Source organism: Microcaecilia unicolor, chromosome 8 (genome assembly GCF_901765095.1).
Source record: "Microcaecilia unicolor chromosome 8, aMicUni1.1, whole genome shotgun sequence".
Classification (NCBI taxonomy): Eukaryota; Metazoa; Chordata; class Amphibia; order Gymnophiona; family Siphonopidae; genus Microcaecilia; species Microcaecilia unicolor.
In genome coordinates this window covers 116600222-116621220 of record NC_044038.1, presented here as the reverse complement: position 1 = coordinate 116621220, position 20999 = coordinate 116600222, and the positions used below count along the sequence as shown (strand labels likewise).

Genomic DNA, 20999 nt, shown 5'->3' with positions numbered 1-20999 from the left:
TGGAGGATGTAATGGTGCAATTTGAAAAATTAAAGACCTGGACCGGATGGTATTCATCCCACAGTACTGATAGAACTTAAAAATGAATTTGCAGAACTATTGTTAGTAATATGTAATTTATCTTTAAAATCAAGTGTGGTTCTGGAAGATTGGAGAGTGGCAAATGTAACACCAATTTTTTAAAAAGGTTCCAGAAGTGATCCGGGAAATTATAGACCGGTGAGCCTGACATCAGTGCTGGGCAAAATGGTAGAGACTATTATAAAGAACAAAATTACAGAGCATATTCAAAAGCATGGATTAATGAGACAAAGCCAACATGGATTTAGTAAAGGGAAATCTTGTCTCACCAGTCTATTACATTTCTTTGAAGGGATGAACAAATGTGGATAAAGGTCGATAATGTGTTATCTGGATTTTAAAAAGGCATTTGATAAAGTACCACATAAAAGACTATGGAAGAAATTGGAGACTCATAGGATAGGAGATAGTGTCCTATTGGGATTAAAAACTGGTTAAAAGATAGAGAATAGGGTTAAATTGTCAGTATTCTCAATGGAGAAGGGTAGATAGTGGGGTTCCCCAGGGATCTGTTCAGGGGCCGCTGCTTTTTAACATATTTATAGATGATCTAGAGATGGGAGTAACTAGTGAGGTAATTAAATTTGCTGACGACATAAAGTTATTCAAAGTGTTAAATCCCAAGAGGATTCTGAAAAATTTCAAGAGGACCTTATGAGACTGGGCATCTAAATGGCAGATGATGTTTAATGTGAGGAAGTGCAAAGTGATGCATGTGGGAAAGAGGAACCCGAATTATAGTTATGTAATGCAAGGTTCCACATTAGGAGCCACCGACCGGGAAAGGGATCTAGGTGTCATCGTTGATGATACATTGAAACCCTAAGTGTGCGGCGGCCGCTAAGAAAGCAAATAGAATGTTAGTATTAGAAAATGAATGGAAAACAAAAATGAGAATGCTATAATGACTTTGTATCGCTCCATGGTGCAGAGAAGGGCGACAAAAATGATAAAGGGGATGGACCGACTTCCCTATGAGTAAAGGCTAAAGCGACTAGGGCTCTTCAGTTTGGAGAAAAACAGCTGAGGGGAGATATGATAGAGGTCTATAAAATAATGAGTGGCGTGGAACGGGTAGACGTGAATTGCTTGTTTACGCTTTCCAAAAATAATAGGACTAGGGGGCACGCAAGGAAGCTACAAAGTATTAAATTTAAAACGAATCAGAGAAAATAATTCTTCACTCAACATGTAATTAAATTCTGGAATTCATTGCCAGACAATGTAGTAAAAGCCGGTTAACTTAGCGGGGTTTAAAAAAAGGTTTGGATGGCTTCCTAAAGGAAAAGTCCATAGACCATTATTAAAAGGGACTTGGGGAAAGTCCACTGCTTATTTTTAGAATAAGCAGCATAAAATGGATTGTACTGTTTAGAGATTTTGCCAGGTACTTGTCACCTGGATTGGTCACTGTTGGAAACAGGATGCTGGGCTTGATGGACATTCGGTCTGTCCCAGTATTGCAATATTTATGTATTTACTCCATTTGGAGACATTGCCCCAGAGGCTCAACCACAGGGTCAAAGGAATGTGTCCCTGGGAACCAGGGATCAAGAATAATCCTACTGCACCAGTCTGATCTACCCTGTCTGCTGGAGGTGGGGAAATACTGGCAAGTTTCATGGCTGCACCACTCTATGCTGGTGATGACATCACTGGAATTTAGTCTAATTCCCTCAGCTCTAACCCTCGTCGTCTCTTCGCCACCCTCAACTCCCTCCTCAAAGTGCCCTCTGCTTCCACCCCGCCTCACTCTCTCCTCAATCACTGGCTGACTACTTCCGTGACAAGGTCCAGAAGATCAACCTCGAATTCACCACTAAACCTTCTCCTCCTCTTCATCCTATCACCCACTCCCTCAACCAATCAACCCAGGCCTCCTTCTCCTCTTTTCCTGATATCACCGGAGGAAACCGCCCATCTTCTCTCCTCCTCAAAAGGCACCACCTGTTCCTCAGACCCCATCCCCACCAACTTACTTATCACCATCTCTCCTACTATCACCCCCCCCCATCTGTCATATCCCTCAACCTCTCTCTCTCCACCGCAACTGTCCCTGACACCTTCAAGCATGCTGTTGTCACACCTCTCCTCAAAAAACCTTCACTTGACCCTACCTGTCCCTCCAACAGCCATTGCATTGATTGTCTCGCCTCTCATGCCATCCTCGATCCGCTTCAATCTGGCTTTCGCCCACTTCACTCGACAGAAACGGCATTATCCAAAGTCTGTAATGACCTGTTCCTCGCCAAATTCAAAGGTCACTACTCCATCCTTATCTTCCTCGACCTATCCGCCGCTTTTGACACTGTCAATCACAACTTACTTCTCGCCACACTGTCCTCACTTGGGTTCCAGGGCTCTGTCCTCTCCTGGTTCTCCTCTTATCTCTCCCATCGTACCTTCAGAGTACACTCTCATGGTTCTTCCTCCACCCCTATCCCGCTCTCTGTTGGCCAAGACCGAGCTTATTGTCTTCCCACCCAAACCCACTTCTCCTTTCCCTCCACTCTCCATCTCAGTTGAGAACATCCTCATCGTCCCCGTCTCATCTGCCCGCAACCTCGGAGTCATCTTAGACTCCTCCCTCTCCTCCGCGCATATCCAGCAGATAGCCAAGACCTGTCGCTTCTTCCTCTGCCTAACCCCAGACCCTCAGGGTTCTGTCCTTGGACCCCCTTCTTTTCTCTATCTACACCTCTTCCCTGGGCTCCCTGGGCTCCCTGATCTCGTCTCATGGCTTCCAGTATCATCTTTATGCTGACGACACGCAGCTTTATCTCTCCACACCTGACATCACTGTGAAAACCCAGGCCAAAGTATCAGCCTGCTTATCCGACATTGCTGCCTGGATGTCCAACCACCATCTGAAACTGAACATGGCCAAGACCGAACTTCTTGTCTTCCCACACACTGTCCTCTTTTGGGTTCCAGGGCTCTGTCCTCTCCTGGTTCTCCTCTTATCTCTCCCATCGTACCTTCAGAGTACACTCTCATGGTTCTTCCTCCACCCCTATCCCGCTCTCTGTTGGCCAAGACCGAGCTTATTGTCTTCCCACCCAAACCCACTTCTCCTCTACCTCCACTCTCTATCTCGGTTGATAACACCCTCATCGTCCCCGTCTCATCTGCCCGCAACCTCAGGGTCATCTTTGACTCCTCCCTCTCCTTCTCTGCGTATATCCAGCAGATAGCCAAGACCTGTCGCTTCTTCCTCTATAACATTAGCAAAATCCGCCCTTTCCTCTCTGAGCACACCACCCGAACTCTCATCCACTCTCTCGTTACCTCTCGCCTTGACTACTGCAACCTACTCCTCACTGGTCTCCCACTTAGCCACCTATCCCCCCTTCAGTCCGTTCAGAACTCTGCTGCACATCTTATCTTCCGCCTGAATCGATACACACATATCACCCCTCTCCTCAAGTCACTTCGTTGGCTTCCGATCAGGTACCGCATTCAATTCAAGCTTCTGCTACTAACCTACAAATGTACTCGATCTGCAGCCCCTCCTTACCTCTCAACCCTCATCTCCCCTTACATTCCTACCCGTAACCTCCGCTCTCAAGACAAATCCCTCCTTTCAGTACTCTTCTCCACCACCGCCAACTCCAGGCTCCGCCCTTTCTGCCTCGTCTCACCCCACGCATAGAACAAACTCCCCGAGCCCATACGCCAGGCCCCCTCCCTGCCCATCTTCAAATCTCTGCTTAAAGCCCACCTCTTCAATATCGCCTTCGGCACCTAACCTCTACACCTCTACCCAGGAAATCTAGACTGCCCAACTTGACATTTCGTTCTTTAGATTGTAAACTCCTTTGAGCAGGGACCGTCCTTCTTTGTTTATTTTGTACAGCGCTGCGTAACCCTAGTAGCGCTCTAGAAATGTTAAGTAGTAGTAGTTTTCTGCCTCCATCTCCTGGCTGGGGAGCATAATCCATTTGTCTACGGAGATTGTTAGATACCACCCGAAGTGCAATTTGTTCAGTATAAAGACATACACTTTGATCTTTTTTATGGGCAGGATAGGAAATCCTTTAATAAAGTTGGAAGCTTGGATAAGAAAAGATGCATTACTTTTAACATTTTTAAACGGGAACCTCAGAACCTTAAAGTTTCCACCACTAGACAAGTAGTGAAGTTATATTAATATAAAGCTTATAAATTGGACTTTATGATGTGTTCCAATTGGTCCTTGCCAGTTGATTTATATCGGCACGGCCACAAGAATGATTTCCATTCATTATGTAAACAGTCATATAAATTATGGCATGATTACAGCTCTGATTGTTACTGTATGCTCATATTTTAAAATGAACAGTCGTCACTCAAAAATGCAGCAGATTGGTGTAGTTAATTAACATCAATTAGCTATTTGAACTGTGCTGGATTTTCATTTTTCTATGTGAAACTCCTAAGGTTTGAATCAGGGACAGCTTATGCCATGAGCCAGGTGAGGCATTAGCTTATCAGAATTTTGATAGGTCTTGCTTTCTCATGTGAATGCTCTTTTGTCTTCTATAGGTAATCAGTTCAAACCTTGACATCAGACACCATTTTAATGGAACCTTGACGCAGAGACAATGTGCCAGTAAAGAAAGCAGCAGAACTCTGACACAGCTCTGAAGAACCTGGGACCCTGTTCAGTCTACATTTGAATTTAAGGGAAATAATTTTTTTCTTTAAGAAAATGTGTGTGTGCATGAAAACACACAAAGAAGTGACACTTTGGGACTGTACCAAATATTTATATTCAATTTGATTCAGCACCGAATAGTGCCTTAAATACATTATTCATATCCAGTCAAATAGTGATTTAATTTTCGATTAAGAACGATCTGGGGCTCTATTGTGCTAAATTCTTACTGAAATAAACACTTGATCTCCGATTTCATGTTGCTTCTTTTATTATTTATGTTAAAGCTCAATGCCCATTGTTTGTATTCGGCTGAATAATTATTTTTCGTTATTCCAAGAGGCCTTGGACTATCTGCATATAGATGAAAAGACAACAGTGGAAGAACAAGTTGACATCTGGAATACACACCTAGCCAAGACCTTAGAGAAAACAGCACCACTAAAAAAGGTTGTATGCCCCACTCACAAACGGTCACCTTGGTTTTCTTCAGAACTTCGGATCCTTAAATGCAAAGGACGAAAACTGAAAAGGAGATGGCGCAAATCTCACCTGGATGAAGACAGGCTAAACTGCAGGAAGCACATGGCAAAGTACCGCCAAAACAAACAAAAAAAAAACAGTATTTCTCTCAATGCATTGCACAGGCTGGCAATTCAACCAAGCAGCTGTTCAGTATAGTAAACAGCCTACTGCAACCCCCACAACAAAACCAGCCTGCCTAAACTAAACTGCAATGATTTTGCTGCATACTTTGCCAACAAAATTAAAAGTCTCCACCAGGATTTACAGGCAATCCCACCCAGTGCCCAACCAGTCAACCAGGGGTGCACAAACTCGCCCCCTCCTAACAGAGACAGATGGAACATTTTTAACCTAATGACAGAGGAGAGCCTTGACAAAATCCTAAGAGACCTTCGACCAACTACCTGCTCCCTCGATCCCTGCCCATCAAAGATAATGCAGCAGGCAAGTATGAGCCTTATAGAAGGCGCCACAAAAATTGTGAACACCTCTCTTTCTAATGGGCAACAGCATTAAAAAGGGCAGTGGTTTGCCCTCTGCTGAAGAAAAACAACCTTGACCAGGACAAACTTGAAAGTTACAGGCAAGTATCCAACATCCCGTTTCTAGGGAAACTCATAGATCAAACAGTCTGTGTTCAACTTAATGAATGGCTAGAAAAGAGTAACTGGCTAGATCCATGTCAATCTGGATTCTGACCTGGTTATGGAACAGAAACAGTCCTCGTATCCCTGCTACATGATCTTCACAGAAACTGAGACAAGGTATTCACATCAATGTTAGTACTGCTAGATTTCTCAGCAGCTTTTGACACTGTGGATCATGATATTTTGCTAGCACGACTGACAGAAACAGGCATCAATGGAACAGTACTAGCCAGGTTCAGATCCTATCAGACAGGCAACAATCCATAATGATTGGCAGCAACTCATCACCACCATGGACAATGACCTGCGGGGCACCACAAGGATTGATACTGTCACCTATTCTGGTCAATATCTACCTCAAGCCACTAGCTGAGCTGATTCGGTCAATGGACACTCAGTTCTACATCTATGCGGATGATGGGAAAATTAGGTTCTTACCTTGGTAATTTTCTTTCCTTTAGTCATAGCAGATGAATCCATTACGATTGGGTTGTGTCCATCAACCAGCAGAGGGAGATAGAGCGCACTGAAAAATCATAGTGCCTCATGGCCAGCTAGCTCCATCTGCCTCTTCAGTATTTGAAGCTTCCAAAGCAGTGTTACACCGCAAAGCATAACAACATGAACTTTCCTCACAGCGGATGAACGCCCCAAAACTGGAGCTATAAGTCAAAGGAGGGAATGGACTCATCCTCCTGGAGGGAATGAACTCATCCTCCTGTAACTGAACAGAAATCCTGAAGACTGTTTTCCAACTTCTCCCAATGAGGGAACATATCTACAGGAAAAACTGAACATAAAAGTAACATGACTCTCATAATGAACCACTGAGGGAGGGCTCATGGATTCATCTGCTATGACTAAAGGAAAGAAAATTACCAAGGTAAGAACCTAATTTTCCCTTCCTTGTCATCAAGCAGATGAATCCATTACGAGTGGGATGTATCAAAGCAATCCCTAGATAGGGTGGGAACAAGCCACACCATGCACCAGCACTTGTGCTCCAAAATGCGCGTCCCTCCTGGCAGCCACATCCAGCCTGTAATGTCGGGCAAACGAGAGCTTAGAAGCCCAAGTAGCTGCACCACATATCTCTTGAAGAGAGAGTGCTCCAGTTTCAGCCCAAGAGGAGGAAATCGCTCTTGTGGAATGTGCCTTAAAGGCTTCAGGCGGAGGCCGGCCAGATAGCAGATATGCTGAAAAGATAGCTTCTTTGAGCCAACGGGCTATAGTGGCCTTAGACGCTGGAGACCCTCTGCACGGACCTGACAAAAGAACAAAAAGACGGTCAGAGGTCCTGAAGGCATTTGACATGCGCAGATATTGCAACAGAGCCCTTCACACATCCAGAAGGTGCAACTGCCCATAGGCTTCTGGAAACTCCTCTTTAGAAAAGGCGGGCAGGAAAATAGGCTGGTTTAGGTGAAACGCTGAAACCACCTTAGGCATGAAGGAAGGCACCGTACGTACCATTACTCTGGACTCTGAGAATTGCAGAAATGGGTCTCGACAGGACAGCGCCTGGAGCTCAGATACCCGTCTCGCCGATGTCACGGCCACCAAAAAGACCGTCTTTAAGGTCACATCCTTCTCTGAAGCTTGCCTAAGCGGCTCGAAGGGCGAACACTGAAGGGCCTTAAAAACTAACCCCAGGTTCAGGCTGGACACGGAGCCCGCACGGGAGGATGGAGCCAAAGCATAAAGGAATCCTGTGCAGCAGGAATGGATCCTCAGAAGCTTAGCTGAAATTGGGTGGCGGAGCAGGTGGGGGGAAGAGGGGTTGGTGGTTGGGAGGCTAGGATAGGGGAGGGCAGACTTATACGGTCTGTACCAGAGCCGTTGATGGGAGACGGGACTGGTGGTTGGGAGGAGGGAAATACTGCTGGGCAGACTTATACGGTCTGTGCCCTGAAAAAGACAGGTACAAATTCAAGATATGAGTTTATCTTGGGCAGACTAGATGGACCATGCAGGTCTTTTTCTGCCGTCATCTACTATGTTACTATGTCACCCCTCTAAGAAACTGTGTCACATCCGGGCAAGCAGCCAGAGAGAGGCCAGCGACCTTCCCTTGAAAACATGCCAAGGCTGCCACATGAAAACGCAGGGAATTATAGGCCAAGCCTTTTTGTAAACCATCCTGCAAAAAGTCAAGTATCGGCAAGACAGAAGCCCGCATGGGTGTGATCGCTTTAGAAGCAAACCAAGCCTCAAATTGAAAGGCCAGAAACGCCTGGAAAATCGCTTTCAACTCCAAGCGATTGATGGACCACTCCGACTCCTCGGGTGTCCAAAGACCCTGGGCATGCCTTCCCCGGCAATGTGCACCCCAGCCCTTCAGGCTGGCATCTGTTACCACCAGGCACCAATTGGGGAGCGCTAGCGGCATTCCTCGTCGCAGCGCCACCACTCCATACTGAGCTGGGCCGCAAGAAGCCACGTGAGTCTGCATTGATAATCCTGAGATATTGGAGACCACCGTTGAAGGAGGGAGCACTGCAGAGGTCTCAGGTGCGCTCTCGCCCAAGGCACCACTTCCAAAGTAGCCATCATCGACCCCAACAGCTGGACTATGTCACAAGCTCGCGGGCGAGGCATCCTCAGGAGCAGATGGACCTGGTTCTGAAGCTTGCATCGCCTTTGCTCGGGTAGGAAGACCATCCCCGAGGCTGTGTCGAACCAGACCCCCAAATATTCTAGAGATTGAGATGGGGTCAGGTGACTTTTGGCTATATTGATGACCCAGCCCAGAGATTGCAGTACTGAGACCACTCGGGCTGTAACTTGATGACTCTCTTCTGCAGAGTCTAATCTGATGAGCCAGTCGTCTAGGTACGGGTGAACCCGGATACCCTCTCGCCTGAGAAAAGCAGCTATTACCACCATTACCTTGGAAAAGGTTCGGGGAGCTGTGGCGAGGCCAAAAGGCAAGGCCCGAAACTGGAACTGTTTTCCCATCACCGCAAAACGCAGAAACCTCTGGTGCGGGGGCCAAATTGGTATGCGCAAGTAAGCTTCTTTCAGGTCCAGAGACGTGAGAAACTCTCCTGGCTGTACCGCCGCTATGACGGAGCGCAGGGTTTCCATGTGAAAATGCCGCACGTTTAGAGACTTGTTGACTTGTTTTAAGTCTAGGATAGGCCGAAAAGACCCTCCTTTTCGCGGCACCGCAAAGTAAATGGAGTAACGGCCAGAGCCGCATTCGGCGGGAGGCACGGGGGAAACCGCCCCAATGTGAATCAAGCCTTGCAAGGTCTCCTCTACCGCCGCCCATTTGGCGGCAGAACCGCATCGGGACTCCACAAACACGTCTCTTATCGGGGCATTGAATTCTATTCTGTAGCCTTCTCTGATCAGGTCCAAGACCCACTGATCTGAGGTAATCTTGGCCCACTCCTCGAGAAAGAGGGAAAGTCGTCCTCCTATCACAGGAATTGAGGAGGGGGCCGGCGCACCATCATTGAGAGGGTCGCCCCTGAACTCCAGGTCTTGAGCCTGCCGCTGCGGAACGTTTGTCCGAGCGAAAGGAGTTCCTCTGCTGAAAACAGGCACGCGAAGTGAACCCAGCAGAACGCCCCGGGCGGTACCTTCTAGCTTCACGGACGCGAGGTCTGTAAGAGGAGGGAACCGCCTGACCCTTGGAAGAAGGCCGCGGCCTATCCTCGGGTAAGCGCTGGGGTTCGGCATCCCCCAGGCCCCTACAATTTTCTCCAACTCACCAAACAGAAGGCGGCCTTGAAAGGGCAACTTCACCAACCTTTGCTTCGAGGCCATGTCAGCCGCCCAATGCCATAGCCACAGAAGACGGTGAGCCGCCACTGCTACAGCCATCTGTTTAGCCGAAGCTCTGACCAGATCATAAAGGGCGTCAGCCAAAAATGACAAGGCCGACTCCATCCGCAGTGCCACCTCCGTAAGGGGCTCCGCTCCATCTCCGGGCTGTTCCACTGCCTGTTGTAACCAAGCGAGGCAGGCTTGGGCAGCATAGCAGCTGCATGCAGACGCCAGTAAGGACAGGCCTGAAATTTCAAAGGACCGTTTCATAGCTGCCTCCAGGCGACGGTCCTGCATGTCCTTCAGGGCAACTCTTCCTTCCACTGGGAGGGTAGTTTTCTTTGTCACAGCCATGACTAGGGCATCCACTTTAGGCACTGCTAGGCGCGCCAAATGCTCCTCACTTAGAGGGTATAATTGCCCCATAGCCCTGGCGACTTTCAAAGGCCCCTTGGGGTCAGCCCATTGATCCGTGATAAGCTCTTGGATGGAGTCATGCAAAGGAAAGGCTCGAGCAGGCTTCTTAGTACTTGCCATCCTCTGATTACTGGAGGAGGTCTCAGTACTCCCAGGGTCTTCTATAGAGAGGAACTGCAAGGCATCAGTAATAAGTGCTGGCAGCTCATCGCGGTGGAAAATCCTCACCGTGGAAGGATCATCTGGATCCGGTGGCAATCCTGCACCTTCTTCTGGCTCTCCAGACCACGAAGGCATGCCAGACCCCTTAGAGTCCTCACATTCCAACCATGGGGGGGGGAGAAGGGGGTGCGCCACTCTCCGAAGGGGAATCCACCCTTCTGCGCTTGTCTTGCGGCCATCTGTCAGGGGAAAACACGCCCCACGGTAATCTAAGGCCAGACTCCACTGGAGGGGATACAGAAAGCAGGACCGCAGAGGACCCCTGCGGAAGAGCTCTTTTTAACATGTATGCATTAGGGGAAAATGGCTCACCCTGGCCTCCCGGTTCCAGTCCGGGGGAAACAGCTCTTTTATTAGCCTCTACATGAGGCGCCCCTCCAGGCTCAAACCCCTCCACCTCAGCGGGGGTCGCGCCATGCTGTTCCAAAATGGCGCCCGCTGCCAGCTCCACGGAGCGGGAAGGAACATCACTCGCCATGCTTGGGCTGGCTCTACCATCTGAAAAGCACGCCTTACAGAGCCCCGCTGCAGATTTGCGCTTGCCACAAACGGAACAGCGCTTTACTTTCTCAGCAGCCATCACCGAAAGTAGCGGAAATTCAAAATGGCGAATTCCCGCCAAAATCATCCTGAACGCGGGCCCTCCCCGGAGGCGCTACAAGGTAAAATTATGTATCATACCTGATAATTTTCTTTCCCTTAATCATAGCCGATCAATCCATAGACTGGTGGGTTGTGTCCATCTACCAGCAGGTGGAGATAGAGAGCAATCTTTTGCCTCCCTAAATGTGGTCATGTGCTGCTGGAAATTCCCCAGTATGTCGATATCAAAGCTCCATCCGCAGGACTCAGCACTTAGAGAATTACACCCACAAAGGGACACTCTGCCCAGCTCACCACCGCCGAAGCGGGGGAGGGGAAATATTCCAGCGCACCACCGCCGGGGCGGTGGGCGGGAAACCACACCCGCCGACGCGGGGGGAACTGGCTTATCCTGCTACCGCAACCGCGGGAGGAGCTGGCTTACCCTAACACCGCCGAAGCGGGAGGGATACAAAGCTACCCTACAGCCGCACGAAGCGGGAGGGAGCGCCGGCATAATTTAGTTATCAATCCAGCCACCGCCGAAACGGGGGGAGAGGAAGCAGCAGCTCATTGTAACACAAAATCGTCTCAACTCGAGACTTCAATTGGAAGAACATGAAATGAAGACTGAACTTGAACCTGAAATATAACCAGAACACAAACAATACAGATATCTGGGAGGGGCTATGGATTGATCGGCTATGATTAAGGGAAAGAAAATTATCAGGTATGATACATAATTTTACCTTCCCTATCATCAAGCCGATCAATCCATAGACTGGTGGGATGTACCGAAGCAGTACTCACCCAGGGCGGGACATGGAAATCCCTGAACGCAACACTGAAGCCCCAAACTGGGCCTCGGCCCGAGCAGCCACATCCAAGCGGTAATATCGTGAGAAGATATGAGCCGACGACCAAGTAGCCGCTCTGCAAATCTCTTCCAAGGAGACAGATCTGGACTCCGCCATCGAGGCTGCTTGTGCTCTAGTAGAGTGTGCCTTCAGCTGAATAGGCGGAATCTTCCCCGCCGCCACATAAGCTGACGTGATCGTCTCCTTGACCCAATGTGCCACTGTAGGCTTAGATGCCTGCAGACCCTTACGAGGGCCTGCGAACAGCACGGATGATCCGACTTCCGGAAATCATTGGTCACTTCCAAGTATCTGATGATGACCCGTCTAACATCCAGGTATTTGAGCGCAGGGTACTCTCCTCTGGGTAATCCTCCCTATGAAAGGAGGGTAGGTAAAGCTGCTGATTCACAGGGAAACGAGAAACAATCTTGGGCAGGAAGGAAGGCACTGGGCGAATCGATACTCCTGCCTCAGTGAATCGCAGGAACGGTTCTCTACACGAGAGCGCCTGGAGCTCGGAAACTCTTCTGGCTGATGTGATAGCCACCAGGAAGACTGCTTTCAACGTCAGGTCCTTCAGCGATGCCCTTGGCAAGGGATCGAAGGGCGGCTTCTGCAAGGTCCGCAGTACCAGATTGAGATTCCACGTAGGCACTATCGAGTGCAGAAGGGGGCGCAGGTGATTAACTCCTTTGAGAAAGCGTACCACATCCGGCTGTGCAGCCAGGGAAGCCCCCTTCAGACGACCCCTGAAGCAATCTAGAGCCGCCACCTGGACTTTCAGCGAACTGAGCGACAGGCCTTTCTCCAGCCCCTCTTGCAGGAACGCCAACACTGAAGATATTGGAGCAGTGAAGGGCGATATAGAGCCTGCCTCGCACCACGACACAAAGGTACGCCAAACCCTGGCGTAAGTAGTGGAAGTAGAGCGCTTCCTCGCTCTCAGCATAGTGGCGATGACCTTGTCTGAGAAGCCCTTCTTCCTCAGCCGCTTCCACTCAATAGCCAGGCCGTAAGACCAAAGGGGGGAGGGATCCTCCATCACCACGGGACCTGGATGTAAGAGGCCCCGCTCCGCTGGCAGCCGCAGAGGGCCGTCCACCGAGAGTCTGACCAAGTCCGCATACCAGGGACGTCTGGGCCAATCCGGACCCACCAGGATCACCCGGCCCGGATGCTTTGCCACCCGGCCTAGCACCCTGCCCCATCATGGGCCAGGGCGGGAACACGTAGAGAAGCTCCTGTGCCGGCCACTGCTGGAGAAGAGCATCGACTCCCAGAGATCGAGGGTCCCGTCCTCTGCTGAAAAAACGCGGCACTTGGCAATTGGCCAAGGACGCCATCAGATCCAGGCTCGGCCGGCCCCAGCGTTTCGTGATGTCCAAGAACGCCTGAGCAGACAGTTGCCACTCTCCGGGATCCAAGGTATGGCGACTGAGAAAGTCCGCCTTGACATTCATGACTCCCGCAATGTGGGCCGCCGACAGCTGTTCCAGATTCGCTTCCGTCCACAGGCATAGCTTCATGGCCTCCTTGGCTAGAGGCGCGCTCCTGGTACCTCCCTGGCGATTGACATAGGCCACAGCTGTGGCATTGTCCAACAGGACCCGTACAGGCCTCAGCACCAGTACCGGGAGAAACTCTAGAAGCGCCAACCGAATGGCTCGGAGCTCCAGGAGGTTGATGGACCATTTCGTCTCTGCAGGAGACCAGAGCCCCTGCGCTGTCCGTCCCAGGCAGTGGGCTCCCCAGCCCGTCAAGCAGGCGTCCGTCATGACGACAACCCACTCCGGGGTCGTAAGAGGCATTCCTGCGGACAGCTTGCCTGGCAGCCACCAGCTCAGCGCCTTCCGCACTCTGGATCCAAAGGAAGGCATACGGCGTAATTCTCCGAGACTGGAGTCCACCGCCGCAGAAGAGAGTGCTGTAGTGGTCTCATATGAGCCCTGGCCCAGAGCACTACCTCCATCGTGGCCGTCATGGAGCCCAACAGCTGCACATAGTCCCAAGCCCGAAGAGTAGAGGAGGCTAGGAACTGGCCCACCTGGGTCTGAAGCTTGACGCTCCGATTGTCTGGCAGGAACACTCTGCCCACTTGGGTGTCGAATCGAACTCCCAGATACTCCAGGGACTGAGTCGGGCGCAGCTGGCTTTTCTCCCAGTTGATGATCCATCCCAGGGAGCTCAGAAGAGCAATGACCCTGTCTGTAGCTCTCCCGCACTCAGCATAGGAAGGGGCTCAGATCAGCCAGTCGTCCAGATAGGGATGGACTTGCACTCCCTCCTTGCGGAGGAAGGCCGCGATGACCACCATTACTTTGGAAAAGGTCCGCGGAGCCGTAGCCAACCCGAACGGGAGGGCTCTGAACCGGAAGTGTCGGCCCAGCACTGCAAAGCGCAGACAGCGCTGATGAGGCGGCCAGATGGGAATATGTAGGTAAGCTTCCTTGATGTCCAGGGAGGCCAGGAATTCTCCCTTTTTCACCGCAGCTATTACGGAGCGGAGGGTCTCCATCCGGAAGTGCCGAACTTTCAAGGCTTGATTGACTCCCTTGAGGTTGAGAATAGGCCAAGCAGATCCTTCTTTCTTTGGCACCACAAAGTAAATGGAGTAGCGCCCCTTGCCAAGCTGATCTACTGGCACCAGGACCACCGCGCCCAGGCGGATCAGGTTGCTCAAAGTCTGCTGCACGGCAGCTGCTTTGACCTGAGACTTGCAAGGAGAGTTTACAAACCCGTCTCTTAGGGGTCGGCAGAACTCTAGCTTGTAGCCGTCTCTGATGACTTCCAGAACCCAAGCGTCTGAAGTTACCCTGGTCCACTCGCCCAGAAACGAGGACAACCTTCCTCCTATCTGCACTGGGCCATGGACCAGGTCCCCGTCATTGGGTACGCGACCCTGGGGGCGAGCCGGAGGACGAACCTCCGGGACGGCGGTCCCTACGAAAGGAATGCTGCTTGGGGGAGAAGTTCCGTTTGAAGGAAGCGGAGGCAGAGGAGGCCGACTTACCCGGGCGACACCGACGGGCTTCCTGGAATCGGCCCTTAGAGGAACCAGGACGGGCACTGCTGGCCCGAGTCCTGACCTCCGGCAACCTCTTGCCCTTGGACGTGCCGAGCTCCGTCAAGATCTTGTTCAGCTCGTCTCCAAAGAGCAGCTTGCCTTTAAAAGGCAACTTGGCTAGGCGAGATTTAGAGGCATGGTCAGCCGACCAGTGCTTAAGCCAGAGCCACCGCCGCGCAAAGACTGTCTGAGCCATGCCCTTGGCCGAGGCTCTCAAAACATCATACAGCAAGTCTGCCAAGTAGGCCAAACCCGACTCCAGGGTCGGCCATTCCGCCCTCCAGGAAGGGTCCGAGGGGGAAGCCCGCTGCAAAAGTCAGGCACGCCCTAGCCACGTAGGAGCCGCAAACCGAGGCTTGCAAACTCAGAGCGGCCGCCTCAAAGGACGACTTTAAGGCCGCCTCCATTCTCCTGTCTTGGGCGTCCTTCAGGGCAGTGCCACCTTCCACCGGCAGCACCGTTTTCTTAGTCACTGCAGTGATTAGGGAATCTACCGTGGGCCAGACAAAGGCTTCCCGTTCCCCCTCAGGAAAGGGGTACAGACGGGACATAGCCCTGGCTACTTTCAGGCTCGCCTCAGGGGCATCCCAGTGTGCTGAAATTAAGGTCTGCATGGCTTCATGAATGAGGAAGGTTCTAGGCGGGCGCCTCGTTGCCAGCATAATGGCGGAGCCAGTAGAGGCTGAGAGAGAGCCTGCCTCCGGAGAGGCAATCTTCAAAATGCTCATGGCCTGCACAAGCAGTTTGGGCAAATCCTCTGAGCGAAAAAGCCGCGCTGCAGAGGGGTCGTCCGCTCCATCTGAGCGAGGATCAGTCTCTTCCATCGATTCCGCTAAGGATCTCTGGGAGAACTCAGACACGCTGCCGTCTTCCACATCAGAGGAGACCGAGTCTCCCGAGGGTGGAAGATCCACCCGAGGGCGCTTAAGCATAGAGGCCTCATCACCCCGATCAGAGAGGTGGGAAGGGGCAGTGTTCTGCATAAGAAAGGCTTGATTCAGCAGCAAAATGAACTCAGGGGAGAAACCCCCCAGTCTGTGCATTTCTGCAGCCTGTGCCGCGGCCCTAAAGGCGCCCTCCATCTGCGCTCCCAATAGCGGGGGGGAGGCGTGTTGCGTGTCCAAAATGGTGACCGGCGCGAAACTCCGAGAAGGAGCCGCGCGGGAAGAAGGGCGTTTTAATTTCGCCGACTTCTTACTGTCTCCCGATTCAAGGACGACCAAGCTGTTAACGTCTCCCGTCTCGAGGGCGGCCCAAGAAGAAGCCGACCGAGCCGCGTGGCCGGTCACGAACGGGAGGGCGGCCAGCAGGGAATGGGCACCTAAGGCGGGAAAGGCCGCCGCGCCGGAGGAAAAACCGGTGAACTCTCCCGGTTCCGAAAGGGCGCCCAAAAAGGGCGACTCTACCTTCGATCCCCCCGCTTCCCTGCTAGGCGCGCGAACACATTCCGGGGAGCGTCTTTTCGCGCCCTTGCCATCCGAGGCCATAGCCAAGTAGAGACCGTTCAGGGAACCCCCTGCCCGCTAGTAAAAGGTAAAGATTACCTTCTTCTTGCTCTGACGACTTGTTCCAGTGAGCAGCTGCAAATGGACGTCCTTTTTGAACGTTTAAAAAAAAAATTTTTTTTTTTTTTTTGGTTAACTGAGCCAGCGGGAGGGGGGAGAAAAGGAGGGACCTGGCACCACCAGGTTTGCACTTGCTCACGAAGAGCCCTCAACCCCAGGTACTCAACAAAACCTAAACACTTAGGCTTGGAGACCTAGCCAGAGCTGCTGCTGTGTGACCACACACCTGCTGAGATAGAGAACATACTGGGGAATTTCCGGCAGCACATGACCACATATAGGGAGGCAAAAGATTGCTCTCTATCTCCACCTGCTGGTAGATGGACACAACCCACCAGTCTATGGATTGATCGGCTTGATGATAGGGAAAATGCTCTTACCTCACCAGACCGAGTCTCCGAGCTCCGGTCACGCTGCTTAATCAGAAGAAAACCTCTTTTCTGGGATAGCAGCGCCAAAGCGTGACGCGACTTTTTTTTTTTTTTAACGCTGTGAGGAAAGTTTGAGGCAACAGCGAAAGAGGCAAATTTCCAACTCCGGAGGACCAGTAACGTGGGAAAGGCAGGGAAAGGGCGAACCTATGTGCCTGCATCCACAGCGTGGGCAAGGACAGGGCTAACCTATTTGCCTTTAAAGTGGGCACCATCAGCCACAACACCCCTGCTATAACTGGCAAAAGCACAGGAGCCACCCCAGGCAGATTTTCTGAAGGAGCTTGAACAAGCTGCAACCACCCTGCTGGGGAGATAGAGAATACTGAAGAGGCAGATGGAGCTAGCTGGCCATGAGGCACTATGGTTTTTCAGTGCTCTCTATCTCCCCCTGCTGGTTGATGGACACAACCCACTCGTAATGGATTCATCTGCTTGATGACAAGGAAGTGCAGCTACTCATATCCATTGAACCTGACTTACTACTACTACTACGTAACATTTCTAGAGCTCTACTCGGGTTACGCAGCGCTGTACAGTTTAACAAAGAAGGCCAGTCTCTGCTCAAAGGAGCTTACAATCTAAAGGATGAAATGTCAAGTTGGGGCAGCCTAGATTTCCTGAATAGAGATATAGTGGTTAGGTGCCGAAGGCGACTTTGAAGAGGTGGGCTTTGAGCAAGGATTTGAAGATGGGCAGGGAGGGGGCCTGGCGTATAGGCTCAGGGAGTTTGTTCCAAGTATGGGGTGAGGCGAGGCAGAAAGGGCGGAGCTTGGAATTGGCAGTGGTGGAGAAGGGTACTGAAAGGAGGGATTTGTCTTGAAAGCGGAGGTTACGGGTAGGAACATAAGGGGAGATGAGGGTAGAGAGGTAGGGAGGGGCTGCTGATCGAGAGCATTTGTAGGTTAGTAGGAGAAGCTTGAACTGTATGCGGTACCTGATCGGAAGAAAGTGAAGTGACTTGAGGAGAGGGGTGATATGAGTATATCGGTCCAGGCGGAAGATAAGACATGCAGCAGAGTTCTGAACGGACTGAAGGGGGGATAGATGGCTTAGTGGGAGGCCAGTGAGGAGTAGGTTGCAGTAGTCAAGGCGAGGGGTAATGAGAGAGTGGATGAGAGTTCGGGTGGTGTGCTCTGTAGGGGTATTTCCCTGTGATCTAGCCTAAGCTGGTCTTGGCCTATACAAGCCTATGACATCTTGGTATAATAAGATGGCTGCTGCAACATCTCTGTGTCAGCAAGATCCAGCTTCAGTTTGTGGAAAATCACTGACAGGCTTGCTGAAGCCAAGGACATTCTGTGTTCCAACCGTCCCCCTTCTATCTCTGAGATGCTGGGAAGGGAGTCATACTCATGGCACCAGAAGTTACCATCTCCAAGGTCACAAAACAAAGAACTCTTCTTACTCATGCACTGTACTGTATGAGGAGAGAATTGGTCCAGGCTATCACAGAGAGAGGTCTGAAAAGAACGCGGGGAGAGTGGGAGAAGAAAGTTGTCGGAGACCCTCGGAGGAGTACCTGTGAAGGACCTGAGAAATCCAGCAAGGCGGGGTGAGCTAGAGACTGTATGATACCAACCTTGTGACCTGCATAACTGGTGCAAATACCTGTGGCAGAGATATTGGCTCTGAGAACCAAAGGAGAGACTGGAACCTGTGTGTTTGCTGAGAAAGACCTGCACTACATAAGACACAGACAGCTAAGATAGCGTCTGGGGAGATTCTGCTCCGGTCTTATCTGAAGCCGTCATCAGGACAGCGTGGTAAGATCACAGTGATATATTTCCTGGTCTGGGGTTAGGCAGTGGTTTTATCTAAGTACGACTGGTTTATGTCAGCTCTTGGTCAGGGACAGCTGCTAATGTGTATTTTGCATAAGATGTGATAAGTTTCATAAGGATCATTAGGATATCATTTGTACTGTTCTAATCATTACTGTACGTAGTCTCAGGATAATCAGAGTGTAGTTAGACAATATATTTTCTTAGTGCATATCAGTAAGAGATATTTTATTGCATATAAGCTATTGCAGAGTGTCTATTTTTCTACCTGTAATAAATAATATATAATTATCATCTGTGACGTGGCTTTGGTTCTTTGGCGAAGAACAAAACACTGGCAGGGTGCCAGCACAAGGTTTCTTTATTATATTTCCCCTAGACTGAGCGGAAACCTTGTAATAAGTATTATCAGGGAATAATTATTGCCCTAATTACTTATTTTCATCCTACAGCTCAGAGAGGAAAGGGCGAATTTTGCTAATGTTATAGAGGAAGAAGCGACAGGTCTTGGCTATCTGCTGGATATGCGCGGAGGAGAGGGAGGAGTCTAAGATGACTCCGAGGTTGCGGGCAGATGAGATGGGGACGATGAGGGTGTTCTCAACTGAGATGGAGAGTGGAGGGAAAGGAGAAGTGGGTTTGGGTGGGAAGACAATAAGCTCGGTCTTGGCCAACAGAGAGCGGGATAGGGGTGGAGGAAGAACCATGAGAATGTACTCTGAAGGTAGGGTAGGAGAGATAAGAGGAGAACCAGGAGAGGACAGAGCCCTGGAACCCAAATGAGGACAGTGTGACAAGAAGTAAATTGTGATTGACAGTGTCAAAGGCGGCGGATAAGTCGAGGAGGAAGTACTGACCTTTGGTTTGGCAAGGAACAGGTCATTGCAGACTTTAGATAGTGCCGTTTCTGTCGAGTGTAGGGGGCGAAAGCTGGATTGAAGCGGATCGAGGATGGCATGAGAGGAGAGAAAATCAAGGCAACGGCTGTGAACGGGCGCGTTCAAGTATCTTGGAGAGGAAGGGTAAGAGGGAAATGGGGCGGTAGTTGGAGGGACAGGAAGGGTCAAGTGATGGTTTTTTGAGGAGTGGTGTGACTACAGCATGCTTGAAGGTGTCAGGGACAGATGCAGTGGAGAGAAAGAGGTTGAGGATATGACAAATGGGGGGTGTGACAGTAGGAGAGATGGTATTAAGTAAGTTGGTGGGGATGGGGTCCGAGGAACAGGTGTTGCATTTCGAGAAGGAAAGAAGATGGGCGGTTTCCTCTTCGGTGATATCAGGAAAAGAGGAGAAGGAGGCCTGGGTTGGTTGGTTGAGGGAGTGAGTTATAGGGTGAGGAGGAGGAGATGGTTTGGTGGTGAATTCGAGGTTGATCTTCTGCACCTTGTCGCAGAAGTAATCAGCCAGTGATTGAGGTGAGAGTGTGTGTGTGTGTGTGGGGGGGGGGGGGGGGGGAGCGGAGGGCACTTTGAGGAGGGAGTTAAGGGTGGCGAAGAGACGACAAGGGTTAGAGCTCAGGGAATTAGTCAATTGGGTATAATAGTCCTGTTTGGCGAGGAATAGGGAGGACTGGAAGGAGGATAGCATGAATTTGTAATGAATGAAATCAGTATGGGTGCGAGATTTCCTCCAGAGGCGTTCAGCCGATTGGGCGCAGGAGCGAAGGTATCGGGTGCAAGGGGTCAGCCAGGGCTGGGGATTAATACGTATTGTGGGACAGGAGATGGATGGTGCAAGGGTGTCCAGAGCAGAGGAGAGAGTGGCATTGTACGTGGAGACAGCCTTGTCGACAGACTCGGAGGACATGATGGAAGGGAGGAGATCAGAGATACTTACCTACAGCCTTGAATAAACTGATCACTTGTCTAACATCAATTCAAGAATGGGCTAAACACAACAAACCTTGCCTGAACCCAAGTAAAACCAAGCTTCTCTGGGTCCCTAACACAAGTGGATACATACCTGACATCAAAATCCCTTTTGGGAAGTATGAACTCCCCTCAAATCACAAGTCAGGAACCTTGGAATACAGTTAGATTCAACATTTACTCTGATTCCCCAAATCCAAGCAACCTTCAAGAGCTGCTTATACTATTTGCGACAGCTATGCTGCCTCTCTCCTTACATTGAGAAGGTAAATCTTATCCCAGTTGTGCATGCCATGGTAACATCAAGACTGGATTACTGCAATGCACTATACAATGGTCTGACTACAAAGGGCCTGCACCAGCTCCAGTTGATTCAGAATGCAGCAGCAAGACTCATAGAAGGTTGCAAGCGACGTGACCACATCACACCATTTTTACAAAAACTTCATTGGCTACCAGTACAATACAGGGCTAAATTTAAAACTCTATGTCTGATCTTCAAGGCCCTGAAAGGAAATGGCCCCGAGTATATGAAGAATAGGA

General features: G+C 50.5%; 1 protein-coding gene across 2 annotated transcripts in view; it reads right to left on the bottom strand.

The window, feature by feature from the left end:
- MAT2B (methionine adenosyltransferase 2B) overlaps nucleotides 1-20999 on the bottom strand; it is a 241285-nt gene that overhangs the window by 62909 nt on the left and 157377 nt on the right. The window lies entirely within an intron of this gene.